Here is a 23030-nt window from a genome sequence, read left to right as displayed (position 1 = left end):
CACCATTTTTTTTCTTTTTTTTTTTAATCAATTCTTTTGATAAATATCTCGGCGTTCATCGATTAATTGTAAGGAAAATTTGTATGGATGACCTATTTTTTTGATCTAAAATATCAAATGACCCATTTTTGAAAAATAATGTTAATGGACCCTTTACTGACAACATCGTCATATCAAATTACGTAAATTGCCCTCAAAATGTCTCACGTTATAAGTCTCGCTCTCGTCTGGTCAAACACTATCGTTCTTGCTTTAAATTCTCTAGTTTGATGTGATTACTCATCAGTGTACGAATGATTTGACAATTTTCACGACTGAAGCCTCAAATCAATAATACCTAAATACAATATAATGGTGATTTCTTTAAACTCTAAACTTCATTTCAACGGTGATTACTTCCTGGTGTTTTGTTGAACAGAGTTTTTTCGAACAGGGATTTCCAAGATGAGGCTTTTTTAGAACATTTTTTTTATTATGTTTCATTATTTTTGCTGTGTTGTTTCTTGAGAGGTAGGAATTGAGCATTACGAAATTTTGTATTGGGAGAGAGAGAGCGAGATTAAGAGAAAGCGAGAGTACACTTCAATTGCTTGTACAACTTAATGACAAATGTTCATTTGCTTTGTAGGATGACAGAAAAGTATCTACTTATTCGATATGGAGGTGATTGGGATGAGAATGAAAGTTCGTATCTTGGGGGCGAGTTGACAGGAATCATTGTGCTTGTTACATTAAAGTATGAAGAACTTAAATCTCACATTTACAGGGTTTGTCACTTCTTCAGAGTTTGATCTTATAATGAGAGTTAAATATAAGCTTGAATATGAAGTCCCTCCATAATACATAAAGAATGATGATGATGTTCACTTCCTTCTTCTCGGGAAGAACTTAGTAGACTTCAGTTATCTGTAACGCTAAAATCGAATCAGGACGAAAAATATTAGAATGAGGTTAAAAAAATGTGAGTTATGATGATATGACCGTGGATAGAAAATACGATGAATCATATGAGTTTCATAGGGAAAATGATGATATTTCTTTGTCTACCAATATTGTACCATCAACATTATCACTAGACAATGACCACACTAATCCAACAGGATTGAATTCAATAAATTGTAGTGATACATAATTGGGTGGTACTTCAGTGGTAATGAAAGATCATCTAGACTAGATTATATGGATTGTGGTCATCCAGAGCAATGTTGTGGTCCTTCAGTGGATGGTAATGAGCAACCAACAGGATTAAATGAAATGGATCATGATCATAGAGATGTGTGTTGTTCTACAGCAACTTCACCATCTATGTCTTCAAGTAATAGGGGAGAGTTGATTATGCTTAGTACCTCTTCGTCTAGGACAGATGTTGAAGTTGGTCAACTATTTTTTTTTAGTAAAAAAGGACTTGAAAATGCGATTAACTATTTTGTCCATCAACAAAAATTTTGAATTTAGGGTCAGAAAGTCAACCAAATCTTTGTTCACTTTCAAATGTATTGGGTGTTGGGGTTAATGCCCTAAATCTCGTAGGGTCCTCTAGTTTGTAAACGTTGTATAAACAAACTCATTATGTGATTAATAAAATATATGATATTTTATTCACTTTGTCTATAAAATATTTGATATTTTAGTTGCATTAACCATAAACCAATAAACTAACATCCAAGGTTATCTTTGTAACTTAAACATGTACGTGGAGATAAAGAGGTGGATCATGTTTAAGTGATAACCTAAATAGTTTGTAGTAGATGTATAAGGTTAGGTAGCTTATCTTAGTGACACTACGAGTATGACCCGCTTTGTAGGTGTTACAATTGTTATAAAGTGCTACAAATGATCTGATCCTGATCATTCATGTATTAGATATGCGAGCGGGAATATTCTATACAAAGGAATTTGTATAAGACCGTACCATGAAATGTTTAGTCTCATTATATAACACCGTTCATAATAGAGACTTATATTTCACCAGGATGACCATAGGTAATATGACCTGAATTCTAAGTGAGTTGTGAACTTTTGTCTATGAGGGCTGTCCTTTGATTTGTATGGATGAGAGTTGTCAGATCGCCAACTCAACAAGCCTATCTTTTTGGGGATTCGTCTGATTAGGGAACTGAGAACACAAGATGGAATTCACCCCTTCCCTAAAGTAGGGGTAAGTAGATAAATCGTTCCTTTAAGGTCTGATTCTGAGTCTTAAACAATGTGATGCCACACCCTCTTCTGGCTCGAGAAGGGTTTAGTCATAGTATGACTATAATCTATTGTTCATTAGAGGGATCAGTGGTACTTGAGGAGTTAGATGTAATTATAGGGGCAAAACAGTAATTTGGCCCAACTGTACTTACGAGCAATTTGGGAAGGGTCATTGTACTGTTGATTGATTATATCCAATGGACACATAAATATGTTTGTAGTGCGAAGAGTGTAGTTGTCAGTCTTTAGTGGAGTGCCCAACAGTTAATGGATGGTGAATAATGTAATTAAAGAGTTTAATTAATTATTCATGTACTGTTGGAGCTTCAAGCTACAAGTCTATGAGGTCCACTTGGTAGCTCAAAAGGATTTAGTTGAGAATCAATTTTTGGATTAATTTGAATTGTTCAAATTAATAGAGGGATTTAATTATATATGATATAATTAAATTGTTTCAATTATATGTGATATAATTGTCATAATGTATTTGATACATTATAGCTTAATGGAAGGAAATAAATATTTGAATGAGATTCAAATATATTTTCTATGAATATGATTCATAGTTGTTAAATTTAATATAAATATGATTTATATTAAATGTCATATAATAGAGAAAAGAATTTATAGTTTATATTGTATGTGATACAATATTAAAACTATAGGTTATATGTCATATTTGATATAACATATAATTTAATATAAATATAATATGATAAGTTAGTTATCATATTTATTTATTTTAATTATTATTATTTGAATAATAAGGAAGGGAGTTAAAACTCCCTTCCCCATCTTTTCTTTTCATCCATTTTAGTGAGGGTGATTATTTATTTTAGCAATAGGAGAATCAAAGAAAAATAGTTTTTCTTTTTCTTCTACAATTTGTAATTTGGCTAAACGATTGAAAGAGTTACAGAAAAGTTCTGTGAGTTATTGTGTGATACTTCTCAATCTTCTTCCTCTACCTAAACTTTTCCCTTCAAACCAAAATAATCAGAGCTCACCACTCCTGGGTTCTCACCCTAAGAATACCGAGGACTCCATTGTGGTTGTGTCCAAGTTTCTATTCGAGGTTATTTTGAAGGTCTTCGAAAAGGTTTGTCCATTCGAGGGAGGATTCGTGAAGAAAAGTTCTAAAAGGTAAAATTCTTGAAACCCTTTTTCTTGAAAAGCATGTTGTAATTTAATTTTGAATTCATATCTTTTGTTTGTTTACTGTAAATTTAGTATTCGATAATTAATGGAATTTGGTCGATCTGCTTCCACCCAAGGTTCTCCTCACTAGAGTTCATTGAGGAGACTTGTAGGTGGAGCCTTCGTGTAGTGAAAACGAACGAGTCTGATATATTCAAGATCACAAAGTACTTACGTTCGCACATATGTTCCATCGAAATTCTGTATCATGACCATAGACAAGCAACTGCTACAATTGTTGGTCAATTGATTAAAGATAAGTTTATAGGCATAGGACGTATTTATAAACCTTGTCATATTGTTGAGGATATGAGGAGAGATTATGGCGTGAATATAAGTTATGATAAAGTGTGGCGTGCAAGGGAAGCCACATATGATTGAAGGAAATTGGATTCAAGATTTTCATAAGCAGCAGAAATAAGATTATTCCAAATCATAATCATGAATGAACTATACATTTACAGTTGTTTACAGAAACATGCAGTTATACAATTCATATAGAAATTATAGCATGAAAACTCAAATGAACAAAGAGAATACTCTATGAACATTTGAAGATGCGTCTCCACGCTCCTTTGCGCACGATCGCTCGAACAATAGCAACCTCAAACACTCAATCTACACGATCGCAACACAGCACGAACACTTCGTGCTCATCCTCAACGATCACCTCGGCCATGAACTCCTCGGCAACAGCACGAACGACCTCCACATCACCTCGACGGTGTCGAGTTGAGTATGACACCACCAACAAGGCTACCTTGGTATTCTCGGTGTGAGAATCCAGAGGATGGGCTCTGTTTGGACTTGGTATGAGGCAGACGAAGGAGGAAACACCGATCGTGTACACGACTGGGCAAGTGGGAGATGGCGAAGCCCTATCGCATAGGTCGATGCCCAATCGTTTAGCTAAAGCTATGCGATCGTCTAGCATAAGCTATGCGATCGTTTAGCTCATCGTTTAGCTCGGTCTGTTGCCTACAGACACTACATGATCGTTTACTTTGGGCAAGCGATCGTCTAGCAAAAGTTATGTGATCGTTTAGTAAATACTGTACGATCGTTTAGCTCGCCACTGCACGATCGTTTAGCTCGTCCAAGCCATCATTTAGTAAATCTATATTTACTTGACGACTCCACGAGATCCTTTTTCGCCGAGAGAGAAATCTCCAAAACTTTTTATGAAAACTTTTCAACAGATTGTAAATCTTGCTAAAATTAGGAAAACCATTTTTCTTTTATCTCACGGTTACCATGAAAATCCAATAACCACCCACTCAATAGGTTATTAAAGAAAAAAAATTAATTATCCAATAATTAATATTATTATAAATAGAAATGATAACCAACTTATCATACTATATTTATAACCTATAGTTTTAATATTTCATCTCATGAAATATATAAACCATAGTTCTTTTTCTATTCCATGGTACTTAATGTAAATCTCATGTACATCAATCCTCCACTAGATGTATCTCATATATCAAACCAATTATATCATATATAATCAAAATACCTCTTGTCAATTTGAACATTTCAAATCAACACCAAGAACTGATCCTCAACTGAATCCATTGAGCTACCAAGGGGACCTTATGGGCCTGTAGCTCGAAGCTTCAACTGTACGTGAATAACTGACTAAACTCTTTAGTCACGGGATCCACCATCCGTTAACTGTCAGGCATTCCACTAAAGACCGGCAATTGAACTTTCCTTACCATAGATATATTATGTGTCCATCTTAACCAATTAGCAGTGCGACAACCCTTCACAGATTACTCGTAAGTACAGCTGAGGCCAATAACTGTTATGCCTCTATAGTTACATCTGTCTCCTTAAGTACCACTGATCCCTCTAATGAGCATAAATCATAGTTCTACTATGACTGAGTCTTCTCTTTGGAAGAGAAGCTGTGGCCACTATGTTTAAGCCCCAAAATCAGCCTTTAAGGGAGCAATCTATCTACTTATCCCCTTCGGGAAAGGAGTGAATTCCATCTTGTGGATTGAGTTCCCAGCTCCCAGATTAGACAAGTCCCCAAAAAGGTAGACATGTTTAGTTGGCAATCTGGCCACTCTCACCCATACTAACCAAAGGACCGCCCTCAAAGGCAGGAGTTCCCAAAACACTCAGGATTGAGGTCGTGTCACCTATGGTCGTTTAGGTGAGATGCAAGTCTTTAATATCAATGCCTTATATACAGAGTCTAGTCATCTTGTAGTCTAGGTCTTATACAAACTCTTTGTATAGGACACCTCCGCTTGCACGTCTCCACATGAATGATCAGGATCTACCACCTGTAGTAGTTTACAATACTTACAAACCTTCACAAAGTGGTCGTATCCGTAGTGTCACCAGGATCAGGTATCCCACCTTAATCCTTATACTATTAACCTATTTAGGTTATCACTTAAGACATGATCCACTTGTATATCACATAAACATGCTTAAGTTCATATAAGATAACCAAGGAGTTTTGTTTATTAGATATGAGTAAATGCCAGAATTAAATAACACTTATTTTATTCATTAAACAATGTGTATCTTTACAAAACAACAAGACTCCAGGAGAATTAGGACACCAATCCCAACAATGATCTCACTAGAGGTACTCCAAAATACTCATATTCCATTCTACATGCTTTTGGGGAAGTGTTAAAGATAGAGAATCTAGGTACAGTGTTTGAGAACGAACTTGAAGATGAAGTGCATTTCTAGTATATGTCTATGGCATTAGGGCCTTGTATTAGAGGTTTTGCAAGCTATTGGTCTGTGACAATTGTTGATGGGTCACACTTGAAAGGAAAGTACAAAGGGACCATGTTGGTTGTAGTTTCTATGGACGGGAAAAATCAATTATGCCCACTAGCATATGCAATAGTGGACAATGAAATAGATCAATCATAGAAATGGTTTATGTCGAATTTGAAATGTACTATCGAAGAACCCGTTAATCTAGACTTTGTGTCTGATCGGATGGTATTTATCAGCAATGCTATTTGTGCATTTTTTCTCACAGCATTTCATGGATTATGCATGTGGCACATAGAACAGAATCTTATTATATATTTTAAGGATAATATGGTCGTTAGGATATTTAAAGATGCAACAAGGGCATTTCGCATGACAGAGTTCCAGACAAAATGGAACGAATTTCGTAGTTTTCGAGATGGTGTTGTCACGAAATATCTGGAAGACATCGGTCTTCAAAGGTAGGCACGAGTTTACCAAATAGAACAAAGACATGAAAACATGACGTCCAACAGTGTAGAGTGTTTCAATTTGTTAACTAAAGAGTATTGGCTACTGCCCATAGTATGCTTGATTGGACATGTTAGAGGAATGCTCCAATCGTGGTTCTATGAATGGAGGAATTACTGGGCATCTCGAATGACATTGTGCTCTGACTACTGTGAAACCCAATTGGCAAGTGAGGTCAATAAGGGCATAAAATATCGGGTTGAGCCTATTGATTATTATCAGGTCCACGTGCGAGATAATCGATTGGATGGTATTGTGAATCTTCACACGAAGAAATGCACGTGTAAGGAATTCGACTCACTTGGTATCCCCTGTTCACATGCAATTGTGGTCGCCAAGGAATGAAACATACCCATTCAAAGTCTTTGCAGTCGATTTTATACAATGGACTTTCTAATGACTGCGTATGCATAGCCTATAAATCCACTCAGGCACATATCTGAATGGAAGAAAGCCCCTAGATATGTAGAAAAGACTATCCTTCCTCGAAAGTTTGTGGCACAAGTCAGGCGACGAAAAGTGAGAAGAATACCATCTAGAGGAGACTTTCACAAACAATAAATATATGGTAGATGTGGGAATTATGGGCATAACCGACAAAACTATAGCGAACCGCTCACAACTGTGCGACGTACTGAAAAAGGAAGAACTGACTCAAATGTTGGTTGAGGTTGATTGTCTAAATATAGACCTAATTGGCACTTTAATTATCTCAATGTACTTACTCTGTATGTCTCGATCTCTTAGAATGTCACTCATGCTCTTGTTATGTATACTCTTACAATGTCACTCATCTGTACAAATTTATGTATAGACTCTTAGAATGTTGCTCGTGCTTATGTATAGACTCTTATGAATACCATCAGAATGTGAATACCATCAGAATGTAAGTCTCTCTCTCTCTCAAAATCTCGCTCTCTCTATAAGTGTTGCTCTCCCTAAAAGTCTCGCTCTCAAAATCGTGCTCTCTTTCAATGTATTGCTCTCTCCAAAAATGTTGCTTTCTCTAAAAGTCTCACTCTCTCCATAAGTGTTGCTCTCCCTGAAAGTCTCATTCTCTCAATCTCGCTCTCTCTCAAAGTCTCGCTCTCTCATTGTTTGAACTTTGATAAATGTTTTATATACATTGATATAATAAAGAGAGAAATAGCTCAATTACAATGAGACAACATACAAAGAGACAAAAATTTTTTATACAAGTTTTACATACACAAAAAAATACAATAAAAATTACATTTTTTATACACATAAAAATACGAAGTGTTCGCCCACAACTGATACGTTAACTGCATCCTATATTCACTCATTTTCTTCTGCGTGATTATGGAAGGATCAACACCAATCACCAAATGTTCTAGTAATTTTATTGCAAAGATGCCACAATCAAACGACCCGTGTTGTATGTTGGCATTCATAGGTCAGGTGATTTTTCAATGGGATGTGGATAGGTTTGACTTTGAACGATCCACATGACAATAGTGAAGTAGGGATGGTACTGTGACAGTCAATGGCTCCAGCCAAGTCCTCAGCTTCGTCATTGGTGTGTATGACAGAAGTGAATCAAACACGAATGTATGACCTCTGTTAATGTCCATTGCAAGGAACATCCACTGGTTACTGATGTTCATTGCCGTATACACGAAATCCACATCTGCCCATTTGACATCGAATTTACCGGTGACACAGTCCTTTTATGTGTCTTCATCCTCCCATACTAGGGCAACCTCCAGTCTCAGCTTATTCTTTATTTGTTTAAATACTCCGCTACGAGCATTGAAGTGACTCTGCAAAATAAATGAGAAGTTAAGTAATGAAATATATCATAGTAAAATGACTCTGCACAACAAAATATATCAAATTTTACTGTTACTCCAGTTGGTAAGATGGTGAACTTGTGCATGCACATGTCAGGTCGGTTATAAAACTTTTCTTTCATAAAATGAAACAAAGTATTTATGGTCTGCACAAAAAAATACTATGTTAGTCAAAGTACAAGATATCCAGTTGTAAAGAAGTCAAGACTAGGAAACTTACATCATACTCAACCCACGAACTCGGTTCAATCAATTCCTTGAAAAATTGCTTCGATAGTGGCTTAAAGGAATTATCTCAAACCTCGTTATCAGTATCTCATCTGTGATCCAACCTATTATTTCTATAAAGATATTAAGTGGAACGTCATGTGCTACGTTGTACCCAAAATCGCTCTGAATAATGACGTAGGCACACCCGGAGAGGATACTTAACTTTTTCAAACGGAAGGTGTACCCTAGAATCCACACTTTTCTTATTTAGTTGAGCTAGAGGTGTATATTTATCAACACCTTTCCTCTTATGACTACTTCTTCGAGATTACTACATAAATAGATAATAAAAAATTACTCATCAATAAATATAAAAAAATATAATTTCAAATCACGAAATATAAACAAAGATTACTGATCAATAAATTACTCATCAATGTAACTCTTTGCATGGTCGTAACAATATTAGAAGTGTCGGCATCTGGGATGTCAGACATGTCGACCTCTGTATGTGGCATGGTGAGTAAGTTAGACGTGTCGGCCTTTGAATGTGGGATGCCAGTGGGTGAGGTAGACACGTCAAACTGTGTATGTGAGATGTCAACCTCTATAGATTGGACGTCAATGGGTAATGTTGTGGTATCGGGCTCTAGAGGGGGGATGAGATTATGTTTAGTGGTTGTATTTTTAGGCTCTACGGGGAGGATAGGAGTATGAGAGGTAGTCACATCAGTGGTATCGGGATCTCGAGGTGGGATGAGTGACATTGTGGCATTATCACCTGTATGTGGGATGGGTGACCTTGTCGTCTCCTCAACCACCGTGGAACTCTTCAATTAGTAAACATAAAATGATGAGTTCAAAAACACGTAAAAACTAAATATAAAGCAACGGTAGTAAATGCAAACCTTGTACATAGACTGCAACAGTGACTAGATGGCCGACAATTGTGCTTTCATATCTGTCATGTTTTCCTCGATCTTGGATACACGACGATCTAAATTCGATATACGGCCATCCAAATTGGATAGTGAGCTATCAATGCTTCATAGATACGAATAAATAGAACCGTTAGGATTGGCTCCCTTCTTGCGGCCAGTACACTCAGGACAGTTCTCATCCATAGATCACTCTCTATGGGAATCCACAAGATGAACATCAGATGGGTTCAAATCATCCTCATCGTGAACATCCCCCACCACATCATGGAACATAACATATCATCACTAGATGTGTATGTCCCTTCCTACACCCTTCCACATGTAGCATCCCCGTGCTTAGAATGCTCGTGTTCATCATTGTTACCTCCATGATGATCATCACTGTCGCTTTCAGAACTACCCCCCACTACTCGACTAACTGCCGCTTTCAGCACTATCATCATTGGCACCTAGATCGAATATAGGTCGTCTGTCCATTGGGGTATCCCGAAACTCCCTCTCAGTGTTGATCATGAGAAGACCCTCTTTAACCTTTGTCTACATTAACATCTAGTAAAATAATTAGTGTCAATTTAACAACCAAATAAACATATTATGCATAGAGTACACTTACATTATTAAGAATAATAATAATGTTAAATCAAACAACAAAATTATTATGTTAAGCAAAATTACCTGGAATGCTTGTGGAAATCCACACAAAGAGTACTTCATGACATAATTTTTATTTCCTTTCACCTTCGTCTTGTATAAACTAATCTTACCATTCAGTGCAGTCTTTAGGGCATCGAGTGTCCTCTCCCAAATAATGGTACCCTAATCTAGACTGTTGTAGTACTTTATGTTCTGAATTTCCTTAAAACGTTTAAGGTCCATTGCATTTTTCTGCTTGTTCTTTCCCATCATTGCAACTTCTGTGTAGTACACTAATGTGATCTTCACAACATCCTCGTCATCTTCAAACTCCAACTCCTTGTATTTTTCTTCTAGTAGACTGATATGTAATGTGTTCTTCATCACTCGATTGCCAAATTACTTGATTGCAAGTTCATATGAGAACTGCTCATTCTGATCAACTCGCGTAGGGGATCGCCACAAACTAGTCATCAACAAAAAATCATCCTTAAAAAATGTGACGACCTTTCCACCAACAAAGAATCTCATTGAGTCAGCACTCGTGCTTTTCACTTATCTCAACAACATATGATGGATAATTGAGCTGTTGAACACTATGTCAATGTCTACAAATCACCCAAAAACTATTCTCTTGAACATCTCCAACTGTCGTGGGGTAAGCTTCTCCTTCACAGTCTTGTTCGCATTAGCAATGTGGGCCAAGCTCGTTACTTGACCGAGAAATCGATCGACTATAGATATTCTGAAATGTGTTGACATCTTAAATCACTCTTGCATGAAATAAAGATTCAACCAGTAAATTCCTTCAGAAAAAAATTGTAAACAAAACATTTTGTTTAAGTCTCGCTAGACATTGTCTCGTTAGTGTCGCTCTCTCTGGCATTGCTCTCTCTAGTATCGCTCTCTCTGGTATCGCTCTTTCTAGTGTTGCTCCCTTGGTATCGCTCTATTTGGTGTCATTCTCCCTGGTATAGCTCTCTCTGGTGTCGCCCCCTCTAGTATCGCTCTCTCTGGTGTCGCTCTCTCTGGAGTCACTCTCCCTGGTGTCGCTCTCCCTAGTATCGCTCTCGCTGATGTCGCTCTCTCTTTTTCACTTTTGCTGATTTCACTCTCACTTATCTCGCTCACATTTTCTCTTTTTACTCGTCTTCAATCTCAGAGCACATCGAAATCCAAAAAAACAAACAAAAAAACCATAGATTCACAATATTTCTAAACTCCAGAACGACCCACTCTTTTTGGTGTCACTCTCTCTAGTATCTCTCTCGCTGATTTCACTCTCACTTATCACGCTCATATTCTCTCTTTTTACTGGTCTTCAACCTTCGAACACATTGAAAACCAAAAAAAAAAAAAAAATCATAGGTTCATAGTATTTCTAACCCCAGAACGACCCACCCTTTCTCCATTACCGATCAGTTTAAGACATCCTCAGGCACATATTGAAATCACTTACTGATCAGATTCAATTTGTTGGCAGTAATGGAATCTTTTGCAAGCCCAAATGATGGATTTTAAAACACAAAAAACCATTCAGAGCTTATAAGCGATACGAAGCCGTTACATTTGAAGATTTTTTTAGTTTTGGTTGGGTTTCAGTAAAAGGGTAAGAAGACAAAGTGGTAAGGGCATTTATGTAATTTGGTATGACGATGATGTTAGCAGAGGGTCAATTGACATTATTTTTTGAAAATTGGGTCATTTGACATTTTGAACCCAAAAAATAGGTAATTCGTACAAATTTCCCTAACAATAATGGTAAAATTAAGGTAAAATTAAATTTTCATCCTAAGATTTTAACAATAGCTTTCATTTGGTTTTTCATATTTCAAAATGTTTCATTTTTACTCACTAAATTTAAGTTCGTTTCAATTTAATCCATGTAGCGTATAATAGGAATGTAGTCCCTATAGATTGATAAAATTGTCTAAATTATAACATTTAAAATTATGAAGACTAAATTCGTGATTTTACTTGAAATTAAAGATTTAGACTTTTTCCGCATTAAAATGTCCTGATAGCTCTAGCAAGCTTTGAATCCTCCTTTGCAATTGGTATTAGTAGCACGCCAATCTTTCAAATCAAGATGGCTTTTATTTGCTATAATGAAATATACCTTCACCCATTAAATTAAGCTTTTCGATCAAATGGCGATTTAAGATGGTACCAAAGCAGTGGTCCAAAAAGGTATATATGATTAAATCTACCTTCACCCATTAGCTTAAACTTTTGGATCAATTGGTGATTTGAGATTTTTTTTTCCAAAATTTCGTGATTTTAACATAGAATTTTAATTCATCAAATTAATAATACACTCATATTGTTGCAATTTTCAATTTCAGTTCAGTTTTGACACATCCAATTCCCTAATTTTAAAAAAAAAAATCTCCAAAACACTGATTTCGCTCAAAATTAAGTTTGATCCACACATATAATCAACTAAAGCTCACAAATCTTTTTCTAAAAAAAAAAAAAACATTAATATGCTTTATAATTTGTTGAACAAATATTAGATTTTTTTTTTTTTTTTTTTTTTTGCAAAATAAATATTAGAATACGTATTTGGACAATCTTTTAAATGAAATCTTAACACGGGTAAATTGTAATATTGTTTTTACATTTGAGGTCAAGATTGTAAAATTTATCTAAAGTTAATGCAAAGGGATGAAATTGACCATTTAGGGATGCTTGGTAACTTTGGGAAAGTTGAGTTTGGTAGGTAAAACCCACCCAAGCTTTTAATAGTCAGGGGTGGGTTGGTCGAATCTTTCCCTATTGTTCTGTTCACGCCACAAGAAAGATGCACAGAAGAGACATGCCCAGCATGCGGAGGATCCGTTGAGACTTTCTCTTGTCTCAGTAGGAAATTCACTAACAATTTATTCTAATTTATGGACAGACTCACTCCAGGTTGGAAAAAGGTTGAAAGATTAGTCTATTACAACTCGAAGACCGACTTCCCTTCCAAGTAGTTAGTGCTGTAGTGAAGTCTTCTCCTAAAAAAAAATGGTGGGTTTAATAACTCACCGTTTTATGATAATGGACAGATATGCATGTTATTACAGTGCAAATAAGTAAAATAATGAGGGAATGCAACGGTAAAAATATACAAAAGCTGTCCAAAAGCGTTAAGCTAAGAATATTGCGATCGCATGTGCCCATCGTATAAAAGAAGCTAATTTACTTATTTTATGCAGGAAAAATGCATTGGCGCAAAGCAAATTGCGATCCAAGGAATTCGGCGTCCGCGCACATTGAAAGATTGCAATCGCAAAGCCATGCGATCGTATGCATTTGGGAGAATTTGCTCAAGTAGGTGGCCGCATAAAGACGGCGCATCAAGGTGAAAGCATAATAAATCATGATGGGATGGAAAGCTGATGATGATCGATTCTGAATTTAGTTGACAAGCCGTTAACGACACACTATAGCAAGTACATTCAACTTTTCACTGACCATTAATCGGCGCATCAGACAGAAGATTTAATGACCTCCCATCATTGCAATCATTAAAGAGAAAAGCTTCTTCACCTTGAGCTCTATAAATACCGAAGGCCACCATCGGTAAAGGAGTTCGACACAGTTCACTATATACATAGAAGATAGATCCTATACAAATTAGATAGCCATTAGTCTGTAGTGTTCATATACTTAGAAGGCGGAGGCAAGTGAAGAGAAGAAGACGCCAAGAGATCATTCCTGGTTAGCTCGAAAGACTGTCAGAAAGCACTGTGAAAGGAGAGAGGGCCGACACTTGCGAAAGCAAGGATATTCTTCTGGACAGAGTAGAGTAAAAAGACAGTGTAAAAGCCTCGGGAAGCAGACATTGCTACCGGACTTCTTATCCCTACTTTCCATTGTTGTTTTGTATTCTGACTTTATTTATAAAATGTAATTCTCATCCCAACACTGTTCAATCTCTTCACATTTCGCATGAGTAGCTAAATTTCCGAATGGGTTGAGAAGTACTTAGCTAGCATGACCTAAGATCTTCACTTTATGCGATCATCTTGCCTTATGTATGCATCAGTCACCCTTTAGAGATACTTGAGAGATTAGTCTAAAGAAAGAACCTAGACTTGAGAGAGTCAGGTTAGAATCTAGGCTTGAGAGAGTCAGGTTAGAATCTAGGCTTGAGAGATTTAGATTAGAACCGCATAAGCAAGAGATAGAAACTTAGACATAAGTTTTGTTTGCTATTACGCATCGCATGCACCCTAGAAATAGGATATGATAGTATGTGGTCACCTTGTGTATGTATGTATCATTCATCATCGCATAGACAAGAATAAAGGCTTATACATAAGTTCTATTGACATTATCGTATACATCGCATGCGTCCTAGCAATAGGAACTATGACATTTGCACTGAGAAATGACATGTTGTTGTGTATGTGTAGCATGATCGCATAACATGAACGCAATCTTAGGAAGTGTTAGCTAAATCTCTTCTCAACTCGTTCACTGCATACTCATTGTATTCTCGATTTCATCAACTCTTTACTCAATTCCGTCGCATAGGATTTATACTTAAACAACATACTAACCAACTTATTTGTTTTTGCCACCACAAAGGAATCAATTTTACTGCCGCATAGTAACTTAGTAGTCCTTATGTTTGACCCTGGACTTACCAGGAAACCTAGTAAGATTTATACTTGGGTTTTACTAGGAAAACTTGCATGTGCAATGCATAAATCATCATCGCAATTTCACACAATTATTTCATCCATGCACAACGCATCAAGTTTTTGGCGCCGTTGCCGGGGACTACGATAGTACATATTGTGCTAACAATAATTTTTTTATTTTCTTTGCAGCTTTTGACCTCTGTGCACTACCTCTCCTTTAGTAAGGGAAGAAGCGGGTGTTGTATGAGCGAAGGACAAGTTCCTAAGCCTAATTATGACCCAGATTGAAAGAACGTTTAGAAGAAGACGAAGAAACAACCATCGACAATAAAAAAAGAGAAATCCCAACATGGCGGAACAATCGGAAGACAAAGCAACAAACGCGAACAATATCATGGCAAACCCCATTCTCCTGGTGAACGAACACAATAGACCCATTCGGGACTATGCGCCGCCAAACCTCTATGATTTCTCCCCATAAATCATAAATCATGATTCAGACGGTCGGATCGAGGTTTGAGATGAAGCCGGTTATGTTGCAGATGATTCAGACGGTCGGATAGTTTGGTGGAAGGCGTGGCGAGGATCCACATGCCCATCTCCGGAGTTTCATCGAAATATGCAATACTTTTGTGTTCCCAAACATCTCGGCTGAAGAAATTCGACTAACGTTGTTCCCATTTTCACTATGCGACCAAGCAAGGAAATGGGCTTATTCTCTCGAACCAGGGGAGATAAACGTCTTGGGAACAAGTAGTAGAAAAATTCATGAAGAAATACTTCCCCTCGATAGAGAATGCAAGAAGGAGGAAGTTGATTACAAATTTTGAACAAGATATTGACGAATCGTTTAGCGATGCCTGGGCGAGGTTTAAAGGATTGGTGCGAGATTGTCCGCACAATGGCTTACCTGACTGTTTTCAAATGAATTTTTTTTTATCTCGGTTTGAACCCTGCATCGCAGACGGTTGCCAATGCGGCAACAACTGGAGGTCTGCTTGACAAAATGTATGATAAGGCCAAAAATATCCTTGATCTCATTTCGAAGAATCACGAAGACTAGAGGGAAAGCGATCATCGACTTAAAATTCGAGAAGGTGACGTAAATAATGGGGCCATCACATCCCTACAAAATCAAATGAATGCGATGATGAATTTGATATAGGGAATCGCAATCAATAGCCCGAGAACGCAAAGAGGGTAGGTCAATGCAATCGAGCAGAAGAACACGAGTTCTGCCACTTGTGGAGAAGCACATCCGATTGAAGAATGCCCAAGGAACCTGCAGTTAGTATGCTTCATAAAGAAAAACCTTTTCTCTGATACATACAACCCCGGGTAGAGAAACCACCCCAACTTCGCATGGAAAAATCAACAACAAAGCTATCAACCTATGGCGCAAAAGGAAGGGCTGCCAGGATTTTTCTTGCTAATGAATGGTCAAACGCAAAATCAAGCCAACAGCTTACAAGCGCTGCCATCTTCTTCCCTGGAGAGCCTATTAAAGCATACATAGAAAAGAATGAGACAGTGCTCCAGAATCAGGTGACTTCAATCCGCAATCTCGAAATCCAAATAGGATAGATTGCGGGCGAGCTGAAAAACAAACTGTAAGGGGCATTACCAAGCTCAACTGAGCTCCCTCGCAACTCTAGGAGAGTAGGACTAGAGTTGCAGGAAAGGAACAATGCCTAGTAGTCTCCTTGCTAAGCAGAAAAACAACAGCAGAAGGAGGGAAAAAGCCCACTAGGACCAACCCAAATGTGGTGAAACTCGAGAACCCGTTGACATATGAATCAGAAGAGCGCGAGAAGATGAACCCAGAAGTTGCATCCACCTTCAAGCCTCTAGAACACAAAACAGAAGAAGTACAACTACCACCATTCTCGCAAAGATTAAAAAAGAAATAGAATGATGAGGAAAAGATCACTACGGTGGCAGTAACGCAAAGAGCAAACACTATAATCCCACCGAAGATGTGTGATTCAGGAAGCTTCACGATACCCTGCTCAATTGAAGGGGTCTACATTGGTTAGGCACTATGCGATCTTGGGGAGAGTATAAATTTAATGCCACTCTCAATTTTCAAACAATTGAATAAGGGAAAATTAACGCCCACGACAGAGACTCTCCAGCTTGCGGACAGGTTCCGAGTACACCTTGAGGGAGAGTTGAAGGATGTCTTGGTCTCAATTGACAAATTCATTTTACCGGCAGACTTCATCATTCTAGATCATGAAGCGGACAAAGATGCACCCATCATATTGGAATGACCATTTCTATCGATCGGTCGCGCTCGAATTGATGTGCACAAGGGAGAAATCGTGATGAACATTAATGGGAAGAAACTCCGGATTGAGGCAATCAAGATCCTAGAAGATTGAGAAAAGAAGAAAAAACCTCCTTGGACATGAAGAGTCCAGATTGAAAAAGGAATAGGCGATCCTTGCATTGATAGGCGACCAAAAAAAGAAAAAAACTCATCAGGGACGCATTTTTTTAAGTATCCTTTTTCTATCTTTATTTAACGAACTTACTCTACCTTTTTTCCGTACGAACACCACTAATTAAAAAAAAAGATCATTATCAACTCTGTCTTTTATATTTTTTACCCTCTCGATTTTTTAGCAACGATCGTGGTAAACGATTGCGGTGGAGCTATGCGATAACCGAAAAACGCGACCAGTTTGTTCCGCCATCACAATCGAAGAAATCAACTCGCCGCAAAGAAGGAAACGATCATAGATGATGCGAGCAACAAAGAAAATTTAGGGGTTGTATCTTTCTTTGACTTTGTTTATTCGAAATTTTGCATTACCGCATCTCATTGATGATTTTATCATCGCATCCTCTTTAGTTAGCGCAATCATTAATTGATTGATTACTTTAGTTAGTCATCACATTTTTTTCCGTACCAATTATGATTTCAATGATGAAATGCATGCCTTTATTTCTCATCGCATGTACTAGAATCAACTTAATTTCAGAGTAGTCAATTCATGAAATATTTCTAGAAGTTAGTGGTCCACCAGTTTTCTTTCAAAATGATTTTTACGAAACTTCCTAAGAACATTGCATGAATTATTTCAGTCTATCAGCAATGAAGACATTGCTGCGTTTAAATTTGAGGGTGCCAATATTTATTTCCTTAGACATTTCATCTAAATATATATATATATATATATATATATATATATCATAACGTTGAGATCAGATCCCACTCTTAGTTGGATGTCCACATGACACCCGTGGGGGCAAGCCAAAACGAAGGTAGGAATCGTGATGAACGCATAAATCAAGTGATTGCAACTCCGCTGCCAAATGGGCATGAGTCTAGACTGAGAAAGAGCGCTCTACTCAAATTGGATGCTCGCTTGACACCCGTATATATATATATATCACAACATTGAGATCGGATCCCACTCGTAGTTAGATGTCCGCATGACACCCGTGGGGGCAAGCCAAAACGAAGGTAGGAATCGTGATCAACGCATAAATCAAGTGATCGCAACTTCGCTGCCAAATGGGCATGAGTCTAGACTGAGAAAGAGCGCCCTGCTCGTAGTTGGATGCTCACATGACACCCGTGGGGGCAAGCCAAAACGAAGGCAAGACACTTGGATCAGCGCAAGGTCACAACAAGAATATCTAAACTGTGCAAGGATAAAAATCATTTGGAAACACCCTGGTTGGAAAAAAGTTTTGAAATATATCATGCAATGTCCTGGAAACAAGTAAAGTCTTTTTGAAGGTTAAACTTGCAGTCCCTAAGTTTTAGAAATATTTTAAGAAGAGACCAGGATAGAAATCAAGAAGATTTTGGTTCATAAAATTTGAATAAGGCACCTCAAGAAATCTAGGTAAGGAAAAGGCGACTGACTCTTTTAAAAAAATCTTTAGTTTATGCTTAAGGACAAGCATTGTCTTAAATTTTAGGGTGTGATAACGGGCAGAAATGCACGTTATTACAGCATAAATAAGTAAAACAATGAGGGAATGCGATGGTAAAAATATACAAAAGCATGTCCAAAAGCGTTAAACTAAGAATATTGCGATCACATGCGCCCATCGTATAAAAGCAACTAATTTACTTATTTTGTGCAAGAAAAATGCATTGGCACAAAGAAAATTGCGATCCAAATAATTCAGCGTCCGCACGCATTGAAAGATTGCGACCGTAAAGCCATGCGATCGTATGCGCTCGCGAGAATTTGTTCAAGTAGGTGGCCACATAAAGACAACACATTAAGGTGAAAGCATAATAAATCATGATGGGATAGAAAGCTGATAATGGTCGAATTCGAATTTAGTTGACAAGTCATTAACGACACACTGTAGCAAGTACATTCAACTTTTTGGTGACCATTAATCAACGCATCAGATAGAAGATTTATTGACCTCCCATCATTACAATCATTAAAGAGAAAAGCTTCTTCACCTTGAGCTCTATAAATACCGAAGGCCACCATCGGTAAAGAAGTTCGACACAATTCGCCATACACATAGAAGATAGATCCTATACAAATTAGATAGCCATTAGTTTGTAGTATTCATATACTTAGAAGGCGGAGGCGAGTGAAGAGAAGAAGATGCCGAGAGATCATTCCTGGTTAGCTCGAAAGACTACCGGGAAGCACTATAAAAGGAGAGAGGGCTGACACTTACAAAAGCAAGGATATTCTTTTGGACAGAGTAGAGTAAAAAGACTGTGTAAAAGCCTCGGGAAGCAAGACATTGCTACCAGGCTTCTTATCCCTACTTTCCATTGTTGTTTTGTATTCTGACTTTATTTATAAAGTGGAATTCTTATCTCAACACTGTTCAATCTCTTCACATTTCGCATGAGTAGCTAAATTTTCAAATGGGTTGAGAAGTACTTAGCTAGCATGACCTAAGATCTTCACTTTATGCGATCATCTTGCCTTATGTATGCGTCAGTCACCCTTTAGAGATACTTAGAGAGTATTCTAAAGAAAGAACCTAGACTTGAGAGAATCAGGTTAGAATCTAGGCTTGAGAGAATCAGATTAGCATTGCATAAGCAAGAGATAGAAACTTACATAAGTTCTGTTTGCTATTATGCATCGCATGCACCCTAGAATTAGGATATAATAGTATACGGTCACCTTGTGTATGTATGCATCATTCATCATTGCATAGACAAGAATAGAGGCTTAGACATAAGTCCTATCGACATTATCGTATACATCGCATGCGTCGTAGAAATAGGAACTATGGCATTTGCACTGAGAAATGACATGCTGTTGTGTGTGTGTAGCATGATCGCATAACGTGAATGCAATCTTAGGAAGTGTTAGCTATGTTGGGATTGATGTCCTAATTCTCCCTGAGTCTCGTTGTTTTGTAAAGATACACAATGTTCATTGAATAAAATAAGTGTTATTTAATTCTGGCATTTACTCATATCCAATAAACAAAGCTTCTTGGTTATCTTATGTGAACTTAAGCATGTATATGTGATATACAAGTGGATCATGTCTTAAGTGATAACCTAAATAGGTCTGTAGTATAAGGATTAAGGTGGGATACCTGATCCTAGCGACACTACAGATACGACCCGCTTTGTAGATACTACAGATGGTAGATCCTGACTATTCATATGGAGACGTAGAGTGGGGGTGTCCTATACAAAGAGTTTGTATAAGACCTGGACCACGAGATGACTAGATTCTATATATAACACCGTTGATACTAGAGAATTACATCTCACCTAAACGACCATAGGTGACACGACTTCAATCCTGAGTGTTTTGAGAACTCCTACCTTTGAGGGCGGTCCTTTGATTAGTATAGGTAAGAGTAGCTAGATTGCCAACTCAACATGCTTATCTTTTTGGGGATTTATCTGATCCGAGAGCTAAGAACTCAATTCACAATATGGAATTCACTCCTTTCTAGAAGCATGGATAAGTAGAGAGATTGCTCTCTTAAGGGCTGATTCCGGGGCTTAAACATAGTGGCCACAACTTCTCTTTGGAAGAGAAGAATCAATCATAGTAGAACTATGACTTATGTTCATTAGAGGGATCAGTGGTACTTAAGGAGACAGATGTAACTACAGGGGCATAATGGTTATTGACCAAGCTGTACTTACGAGTAATCTGTGAAGGGTTGTCGCACTGCTGATTGGTTAAGATGGACATATAATATATCTATAGTGAGGAGAGTTCAGCTGTCGGTCTTTAGTGAAGTGCCTGACAGTTAACGAATGGTGGATCCCGTGATTAAAGAGTTTAGTAAGTTATTCACGTACTGTTGGAGTTTCAGATCTACAGGTCCATGAGGTCCCTTGATAGCTTAGATTCTGTTGAAGATTAGTTCTTGCGTTGATTTGAAATGTTCAAATTGACAAGAGGTATTTTGATTATATATGATATAATCGGTTTGATGTATAAGATACATCTAGTGGAGGATTGATGTAAATGAGATTTACATTAAGTACCATGGAATAGGAAAAGAACTATGGTTTATATGTTTCATGAGATAAAATATTAAGACTATAGGTTATAAATATAGTATGATAAGTTGGTTATCATTTATATTTATAATAATATTAATTATTAGATAATTAATATTTTTTCTTTTAAATAACCAAAGTAGTGGGTGGTTATGGATCATGGTAACCGTGAGTTTAAAAGGAAAGTAGTTTCCTATTTTGAAAAAGAAGTTTTACAAAATGTTTAAAAAGGAATTTGAGATTTCTCTCCGCGAAAAGAAACTCATGAGGTTGTCAAGTAAATACAGATTTACTAAACGATGACTGGGCGAGCTAAACGATCGTGCAAGTGCGAGCTAAATGATCGTGCAGTGTTTACTAAATGATCGCATAGCTTTGCTAGGCGATCGCTAGTCCAAGGTAAACGATCGTGCAGAGTCTATACGTGACAGACCGAGCTAAACGATCGCATAGCTTTTGCTAGACGATCGCATAGTTTTATCTAAACGATTGGGCATCGACCTATACGATAAGTCTTCGCCTTCTCCCACTTTCCCGTCGTGTACACGATCGTTGTTTCCTCCGTTCATCTACCTCATACCAATTCCGACCAGAGCCCACCCTCTGGATTCTCACACTGAGAATACCTAGGTCACCTTGTTGGTGGTGTTAGACTCAACTCGACACCATCGAGGTTTTTTGGAGGCCGTTCGTGGTGCTGTGGAGGCCGTTCGCTGTTATGGAGGAGTTCATGTTGTGGAGGAGATCATGATCAAGGAGATCGTTGAGGACGAATGCGAAGTGTTTGTGCGGTGTTCGTTGCTGTGTTGCGGTCGTGTAGATCGGGCGTTTGAGGTCGCTGCTATTCGAGCGTTCATGCGCATCGAAGTGTGGAGACGTTTCTGCCGATGTGCGTAGAGTTTTACTCTCTGTTCCTTTGTATTTTACATGTTGTAATTTCTGTGAAGTGCATAACTGTTAGTTTGAAGTCAACTATAAATGATTTGTTGATTCATGATTGTAATTTGGAATAGTCTTGTTCTGCTACTCATAGAAATCATCGTTTCTGATTTCCTTCAAGCTAAATCTCTTCTCAACCCGTTCACCGTATACTCATTGTATTCTTGATTTCATCAACTCTTTACTCAATTCCGTCACATAGGATTTATACTTAAACAACAGACCAACCAACTTATTTGCTTTTGCCACCGCAAAGGAATCAATTTTACTGTCGCATAGTAACTCAGTAGTCCCTGTGTTCGACCTTAAACTTACGAGGAAACCTTATAAGATTTATACTTGGGTTTTACTAGGAAAACTTGCATGTGCAACGCATAAATCATCATCGCAATTTCACACCATTATTTCATCACATTCACAATGCATCATTTTACTTCCTCTCAACACCCTCTCAACTGGTGCATTTTCTCTAACTCTCCTCTTAGCTCCCTCATTACTCTCCTTTGTTGTTTCTCTCCCACGCTCACCCATCTCTTTGTATTACTTCCATTGTTATCTCTTTCATCTTTCTCTTCTTCATCCGTCTGGTTTGTCCTTTTTGTCTCCTCTGTTTCTCTTCTTGCTCGATCGTATGAGTCTTTTCTTGTTGAATCACTCTTTGCTCTTCTCGGTAAATTTTTCTAGGGTTGTTTTCATGGTTTTTTTTCTAAGATCTACTACG

At 37.5% G+C, this 23030-nt stretch overlaps 1 non-coding gene across 1 annotated transcript; it reads right to left on the bottom strand.

Moving 5' to 3' along the window:
• Positions 1-15693: 15693 nt before the first annotated feature.
• Positions 15694-15800, bottom strand: LOC120089561 (small nucleolar RNA R71). Its single transcript, XR_005485237.1, has one exon. It is a non-coding gene; the product is annotated as a small nucleolar RNA R71 (small nucleolar RNA).
• Between the last annotated feature and the right edge of the window lie 7230 nt (positions 15801-23030).

Source organism: Benincasa hispida, chromosome 10, assembly GCF_027475165.1.
Source record: "Benincasa hispida cultivar pf3 chromosome 10, pf3_genome.v1.1, whole genome shotgun sequence".
Taxonomy (NCBI): Eukaryota; Viridiplantae; Streptophyta; class Magnoliopsida; order Cucurbitales; family Cucurbitaceae; genus Benincasa; species Benincasa hispida.
Note: the sequence above shows the minus strand (reverse complement) of the source record. Positions and strands in the feature narration are given on the sequence as shown.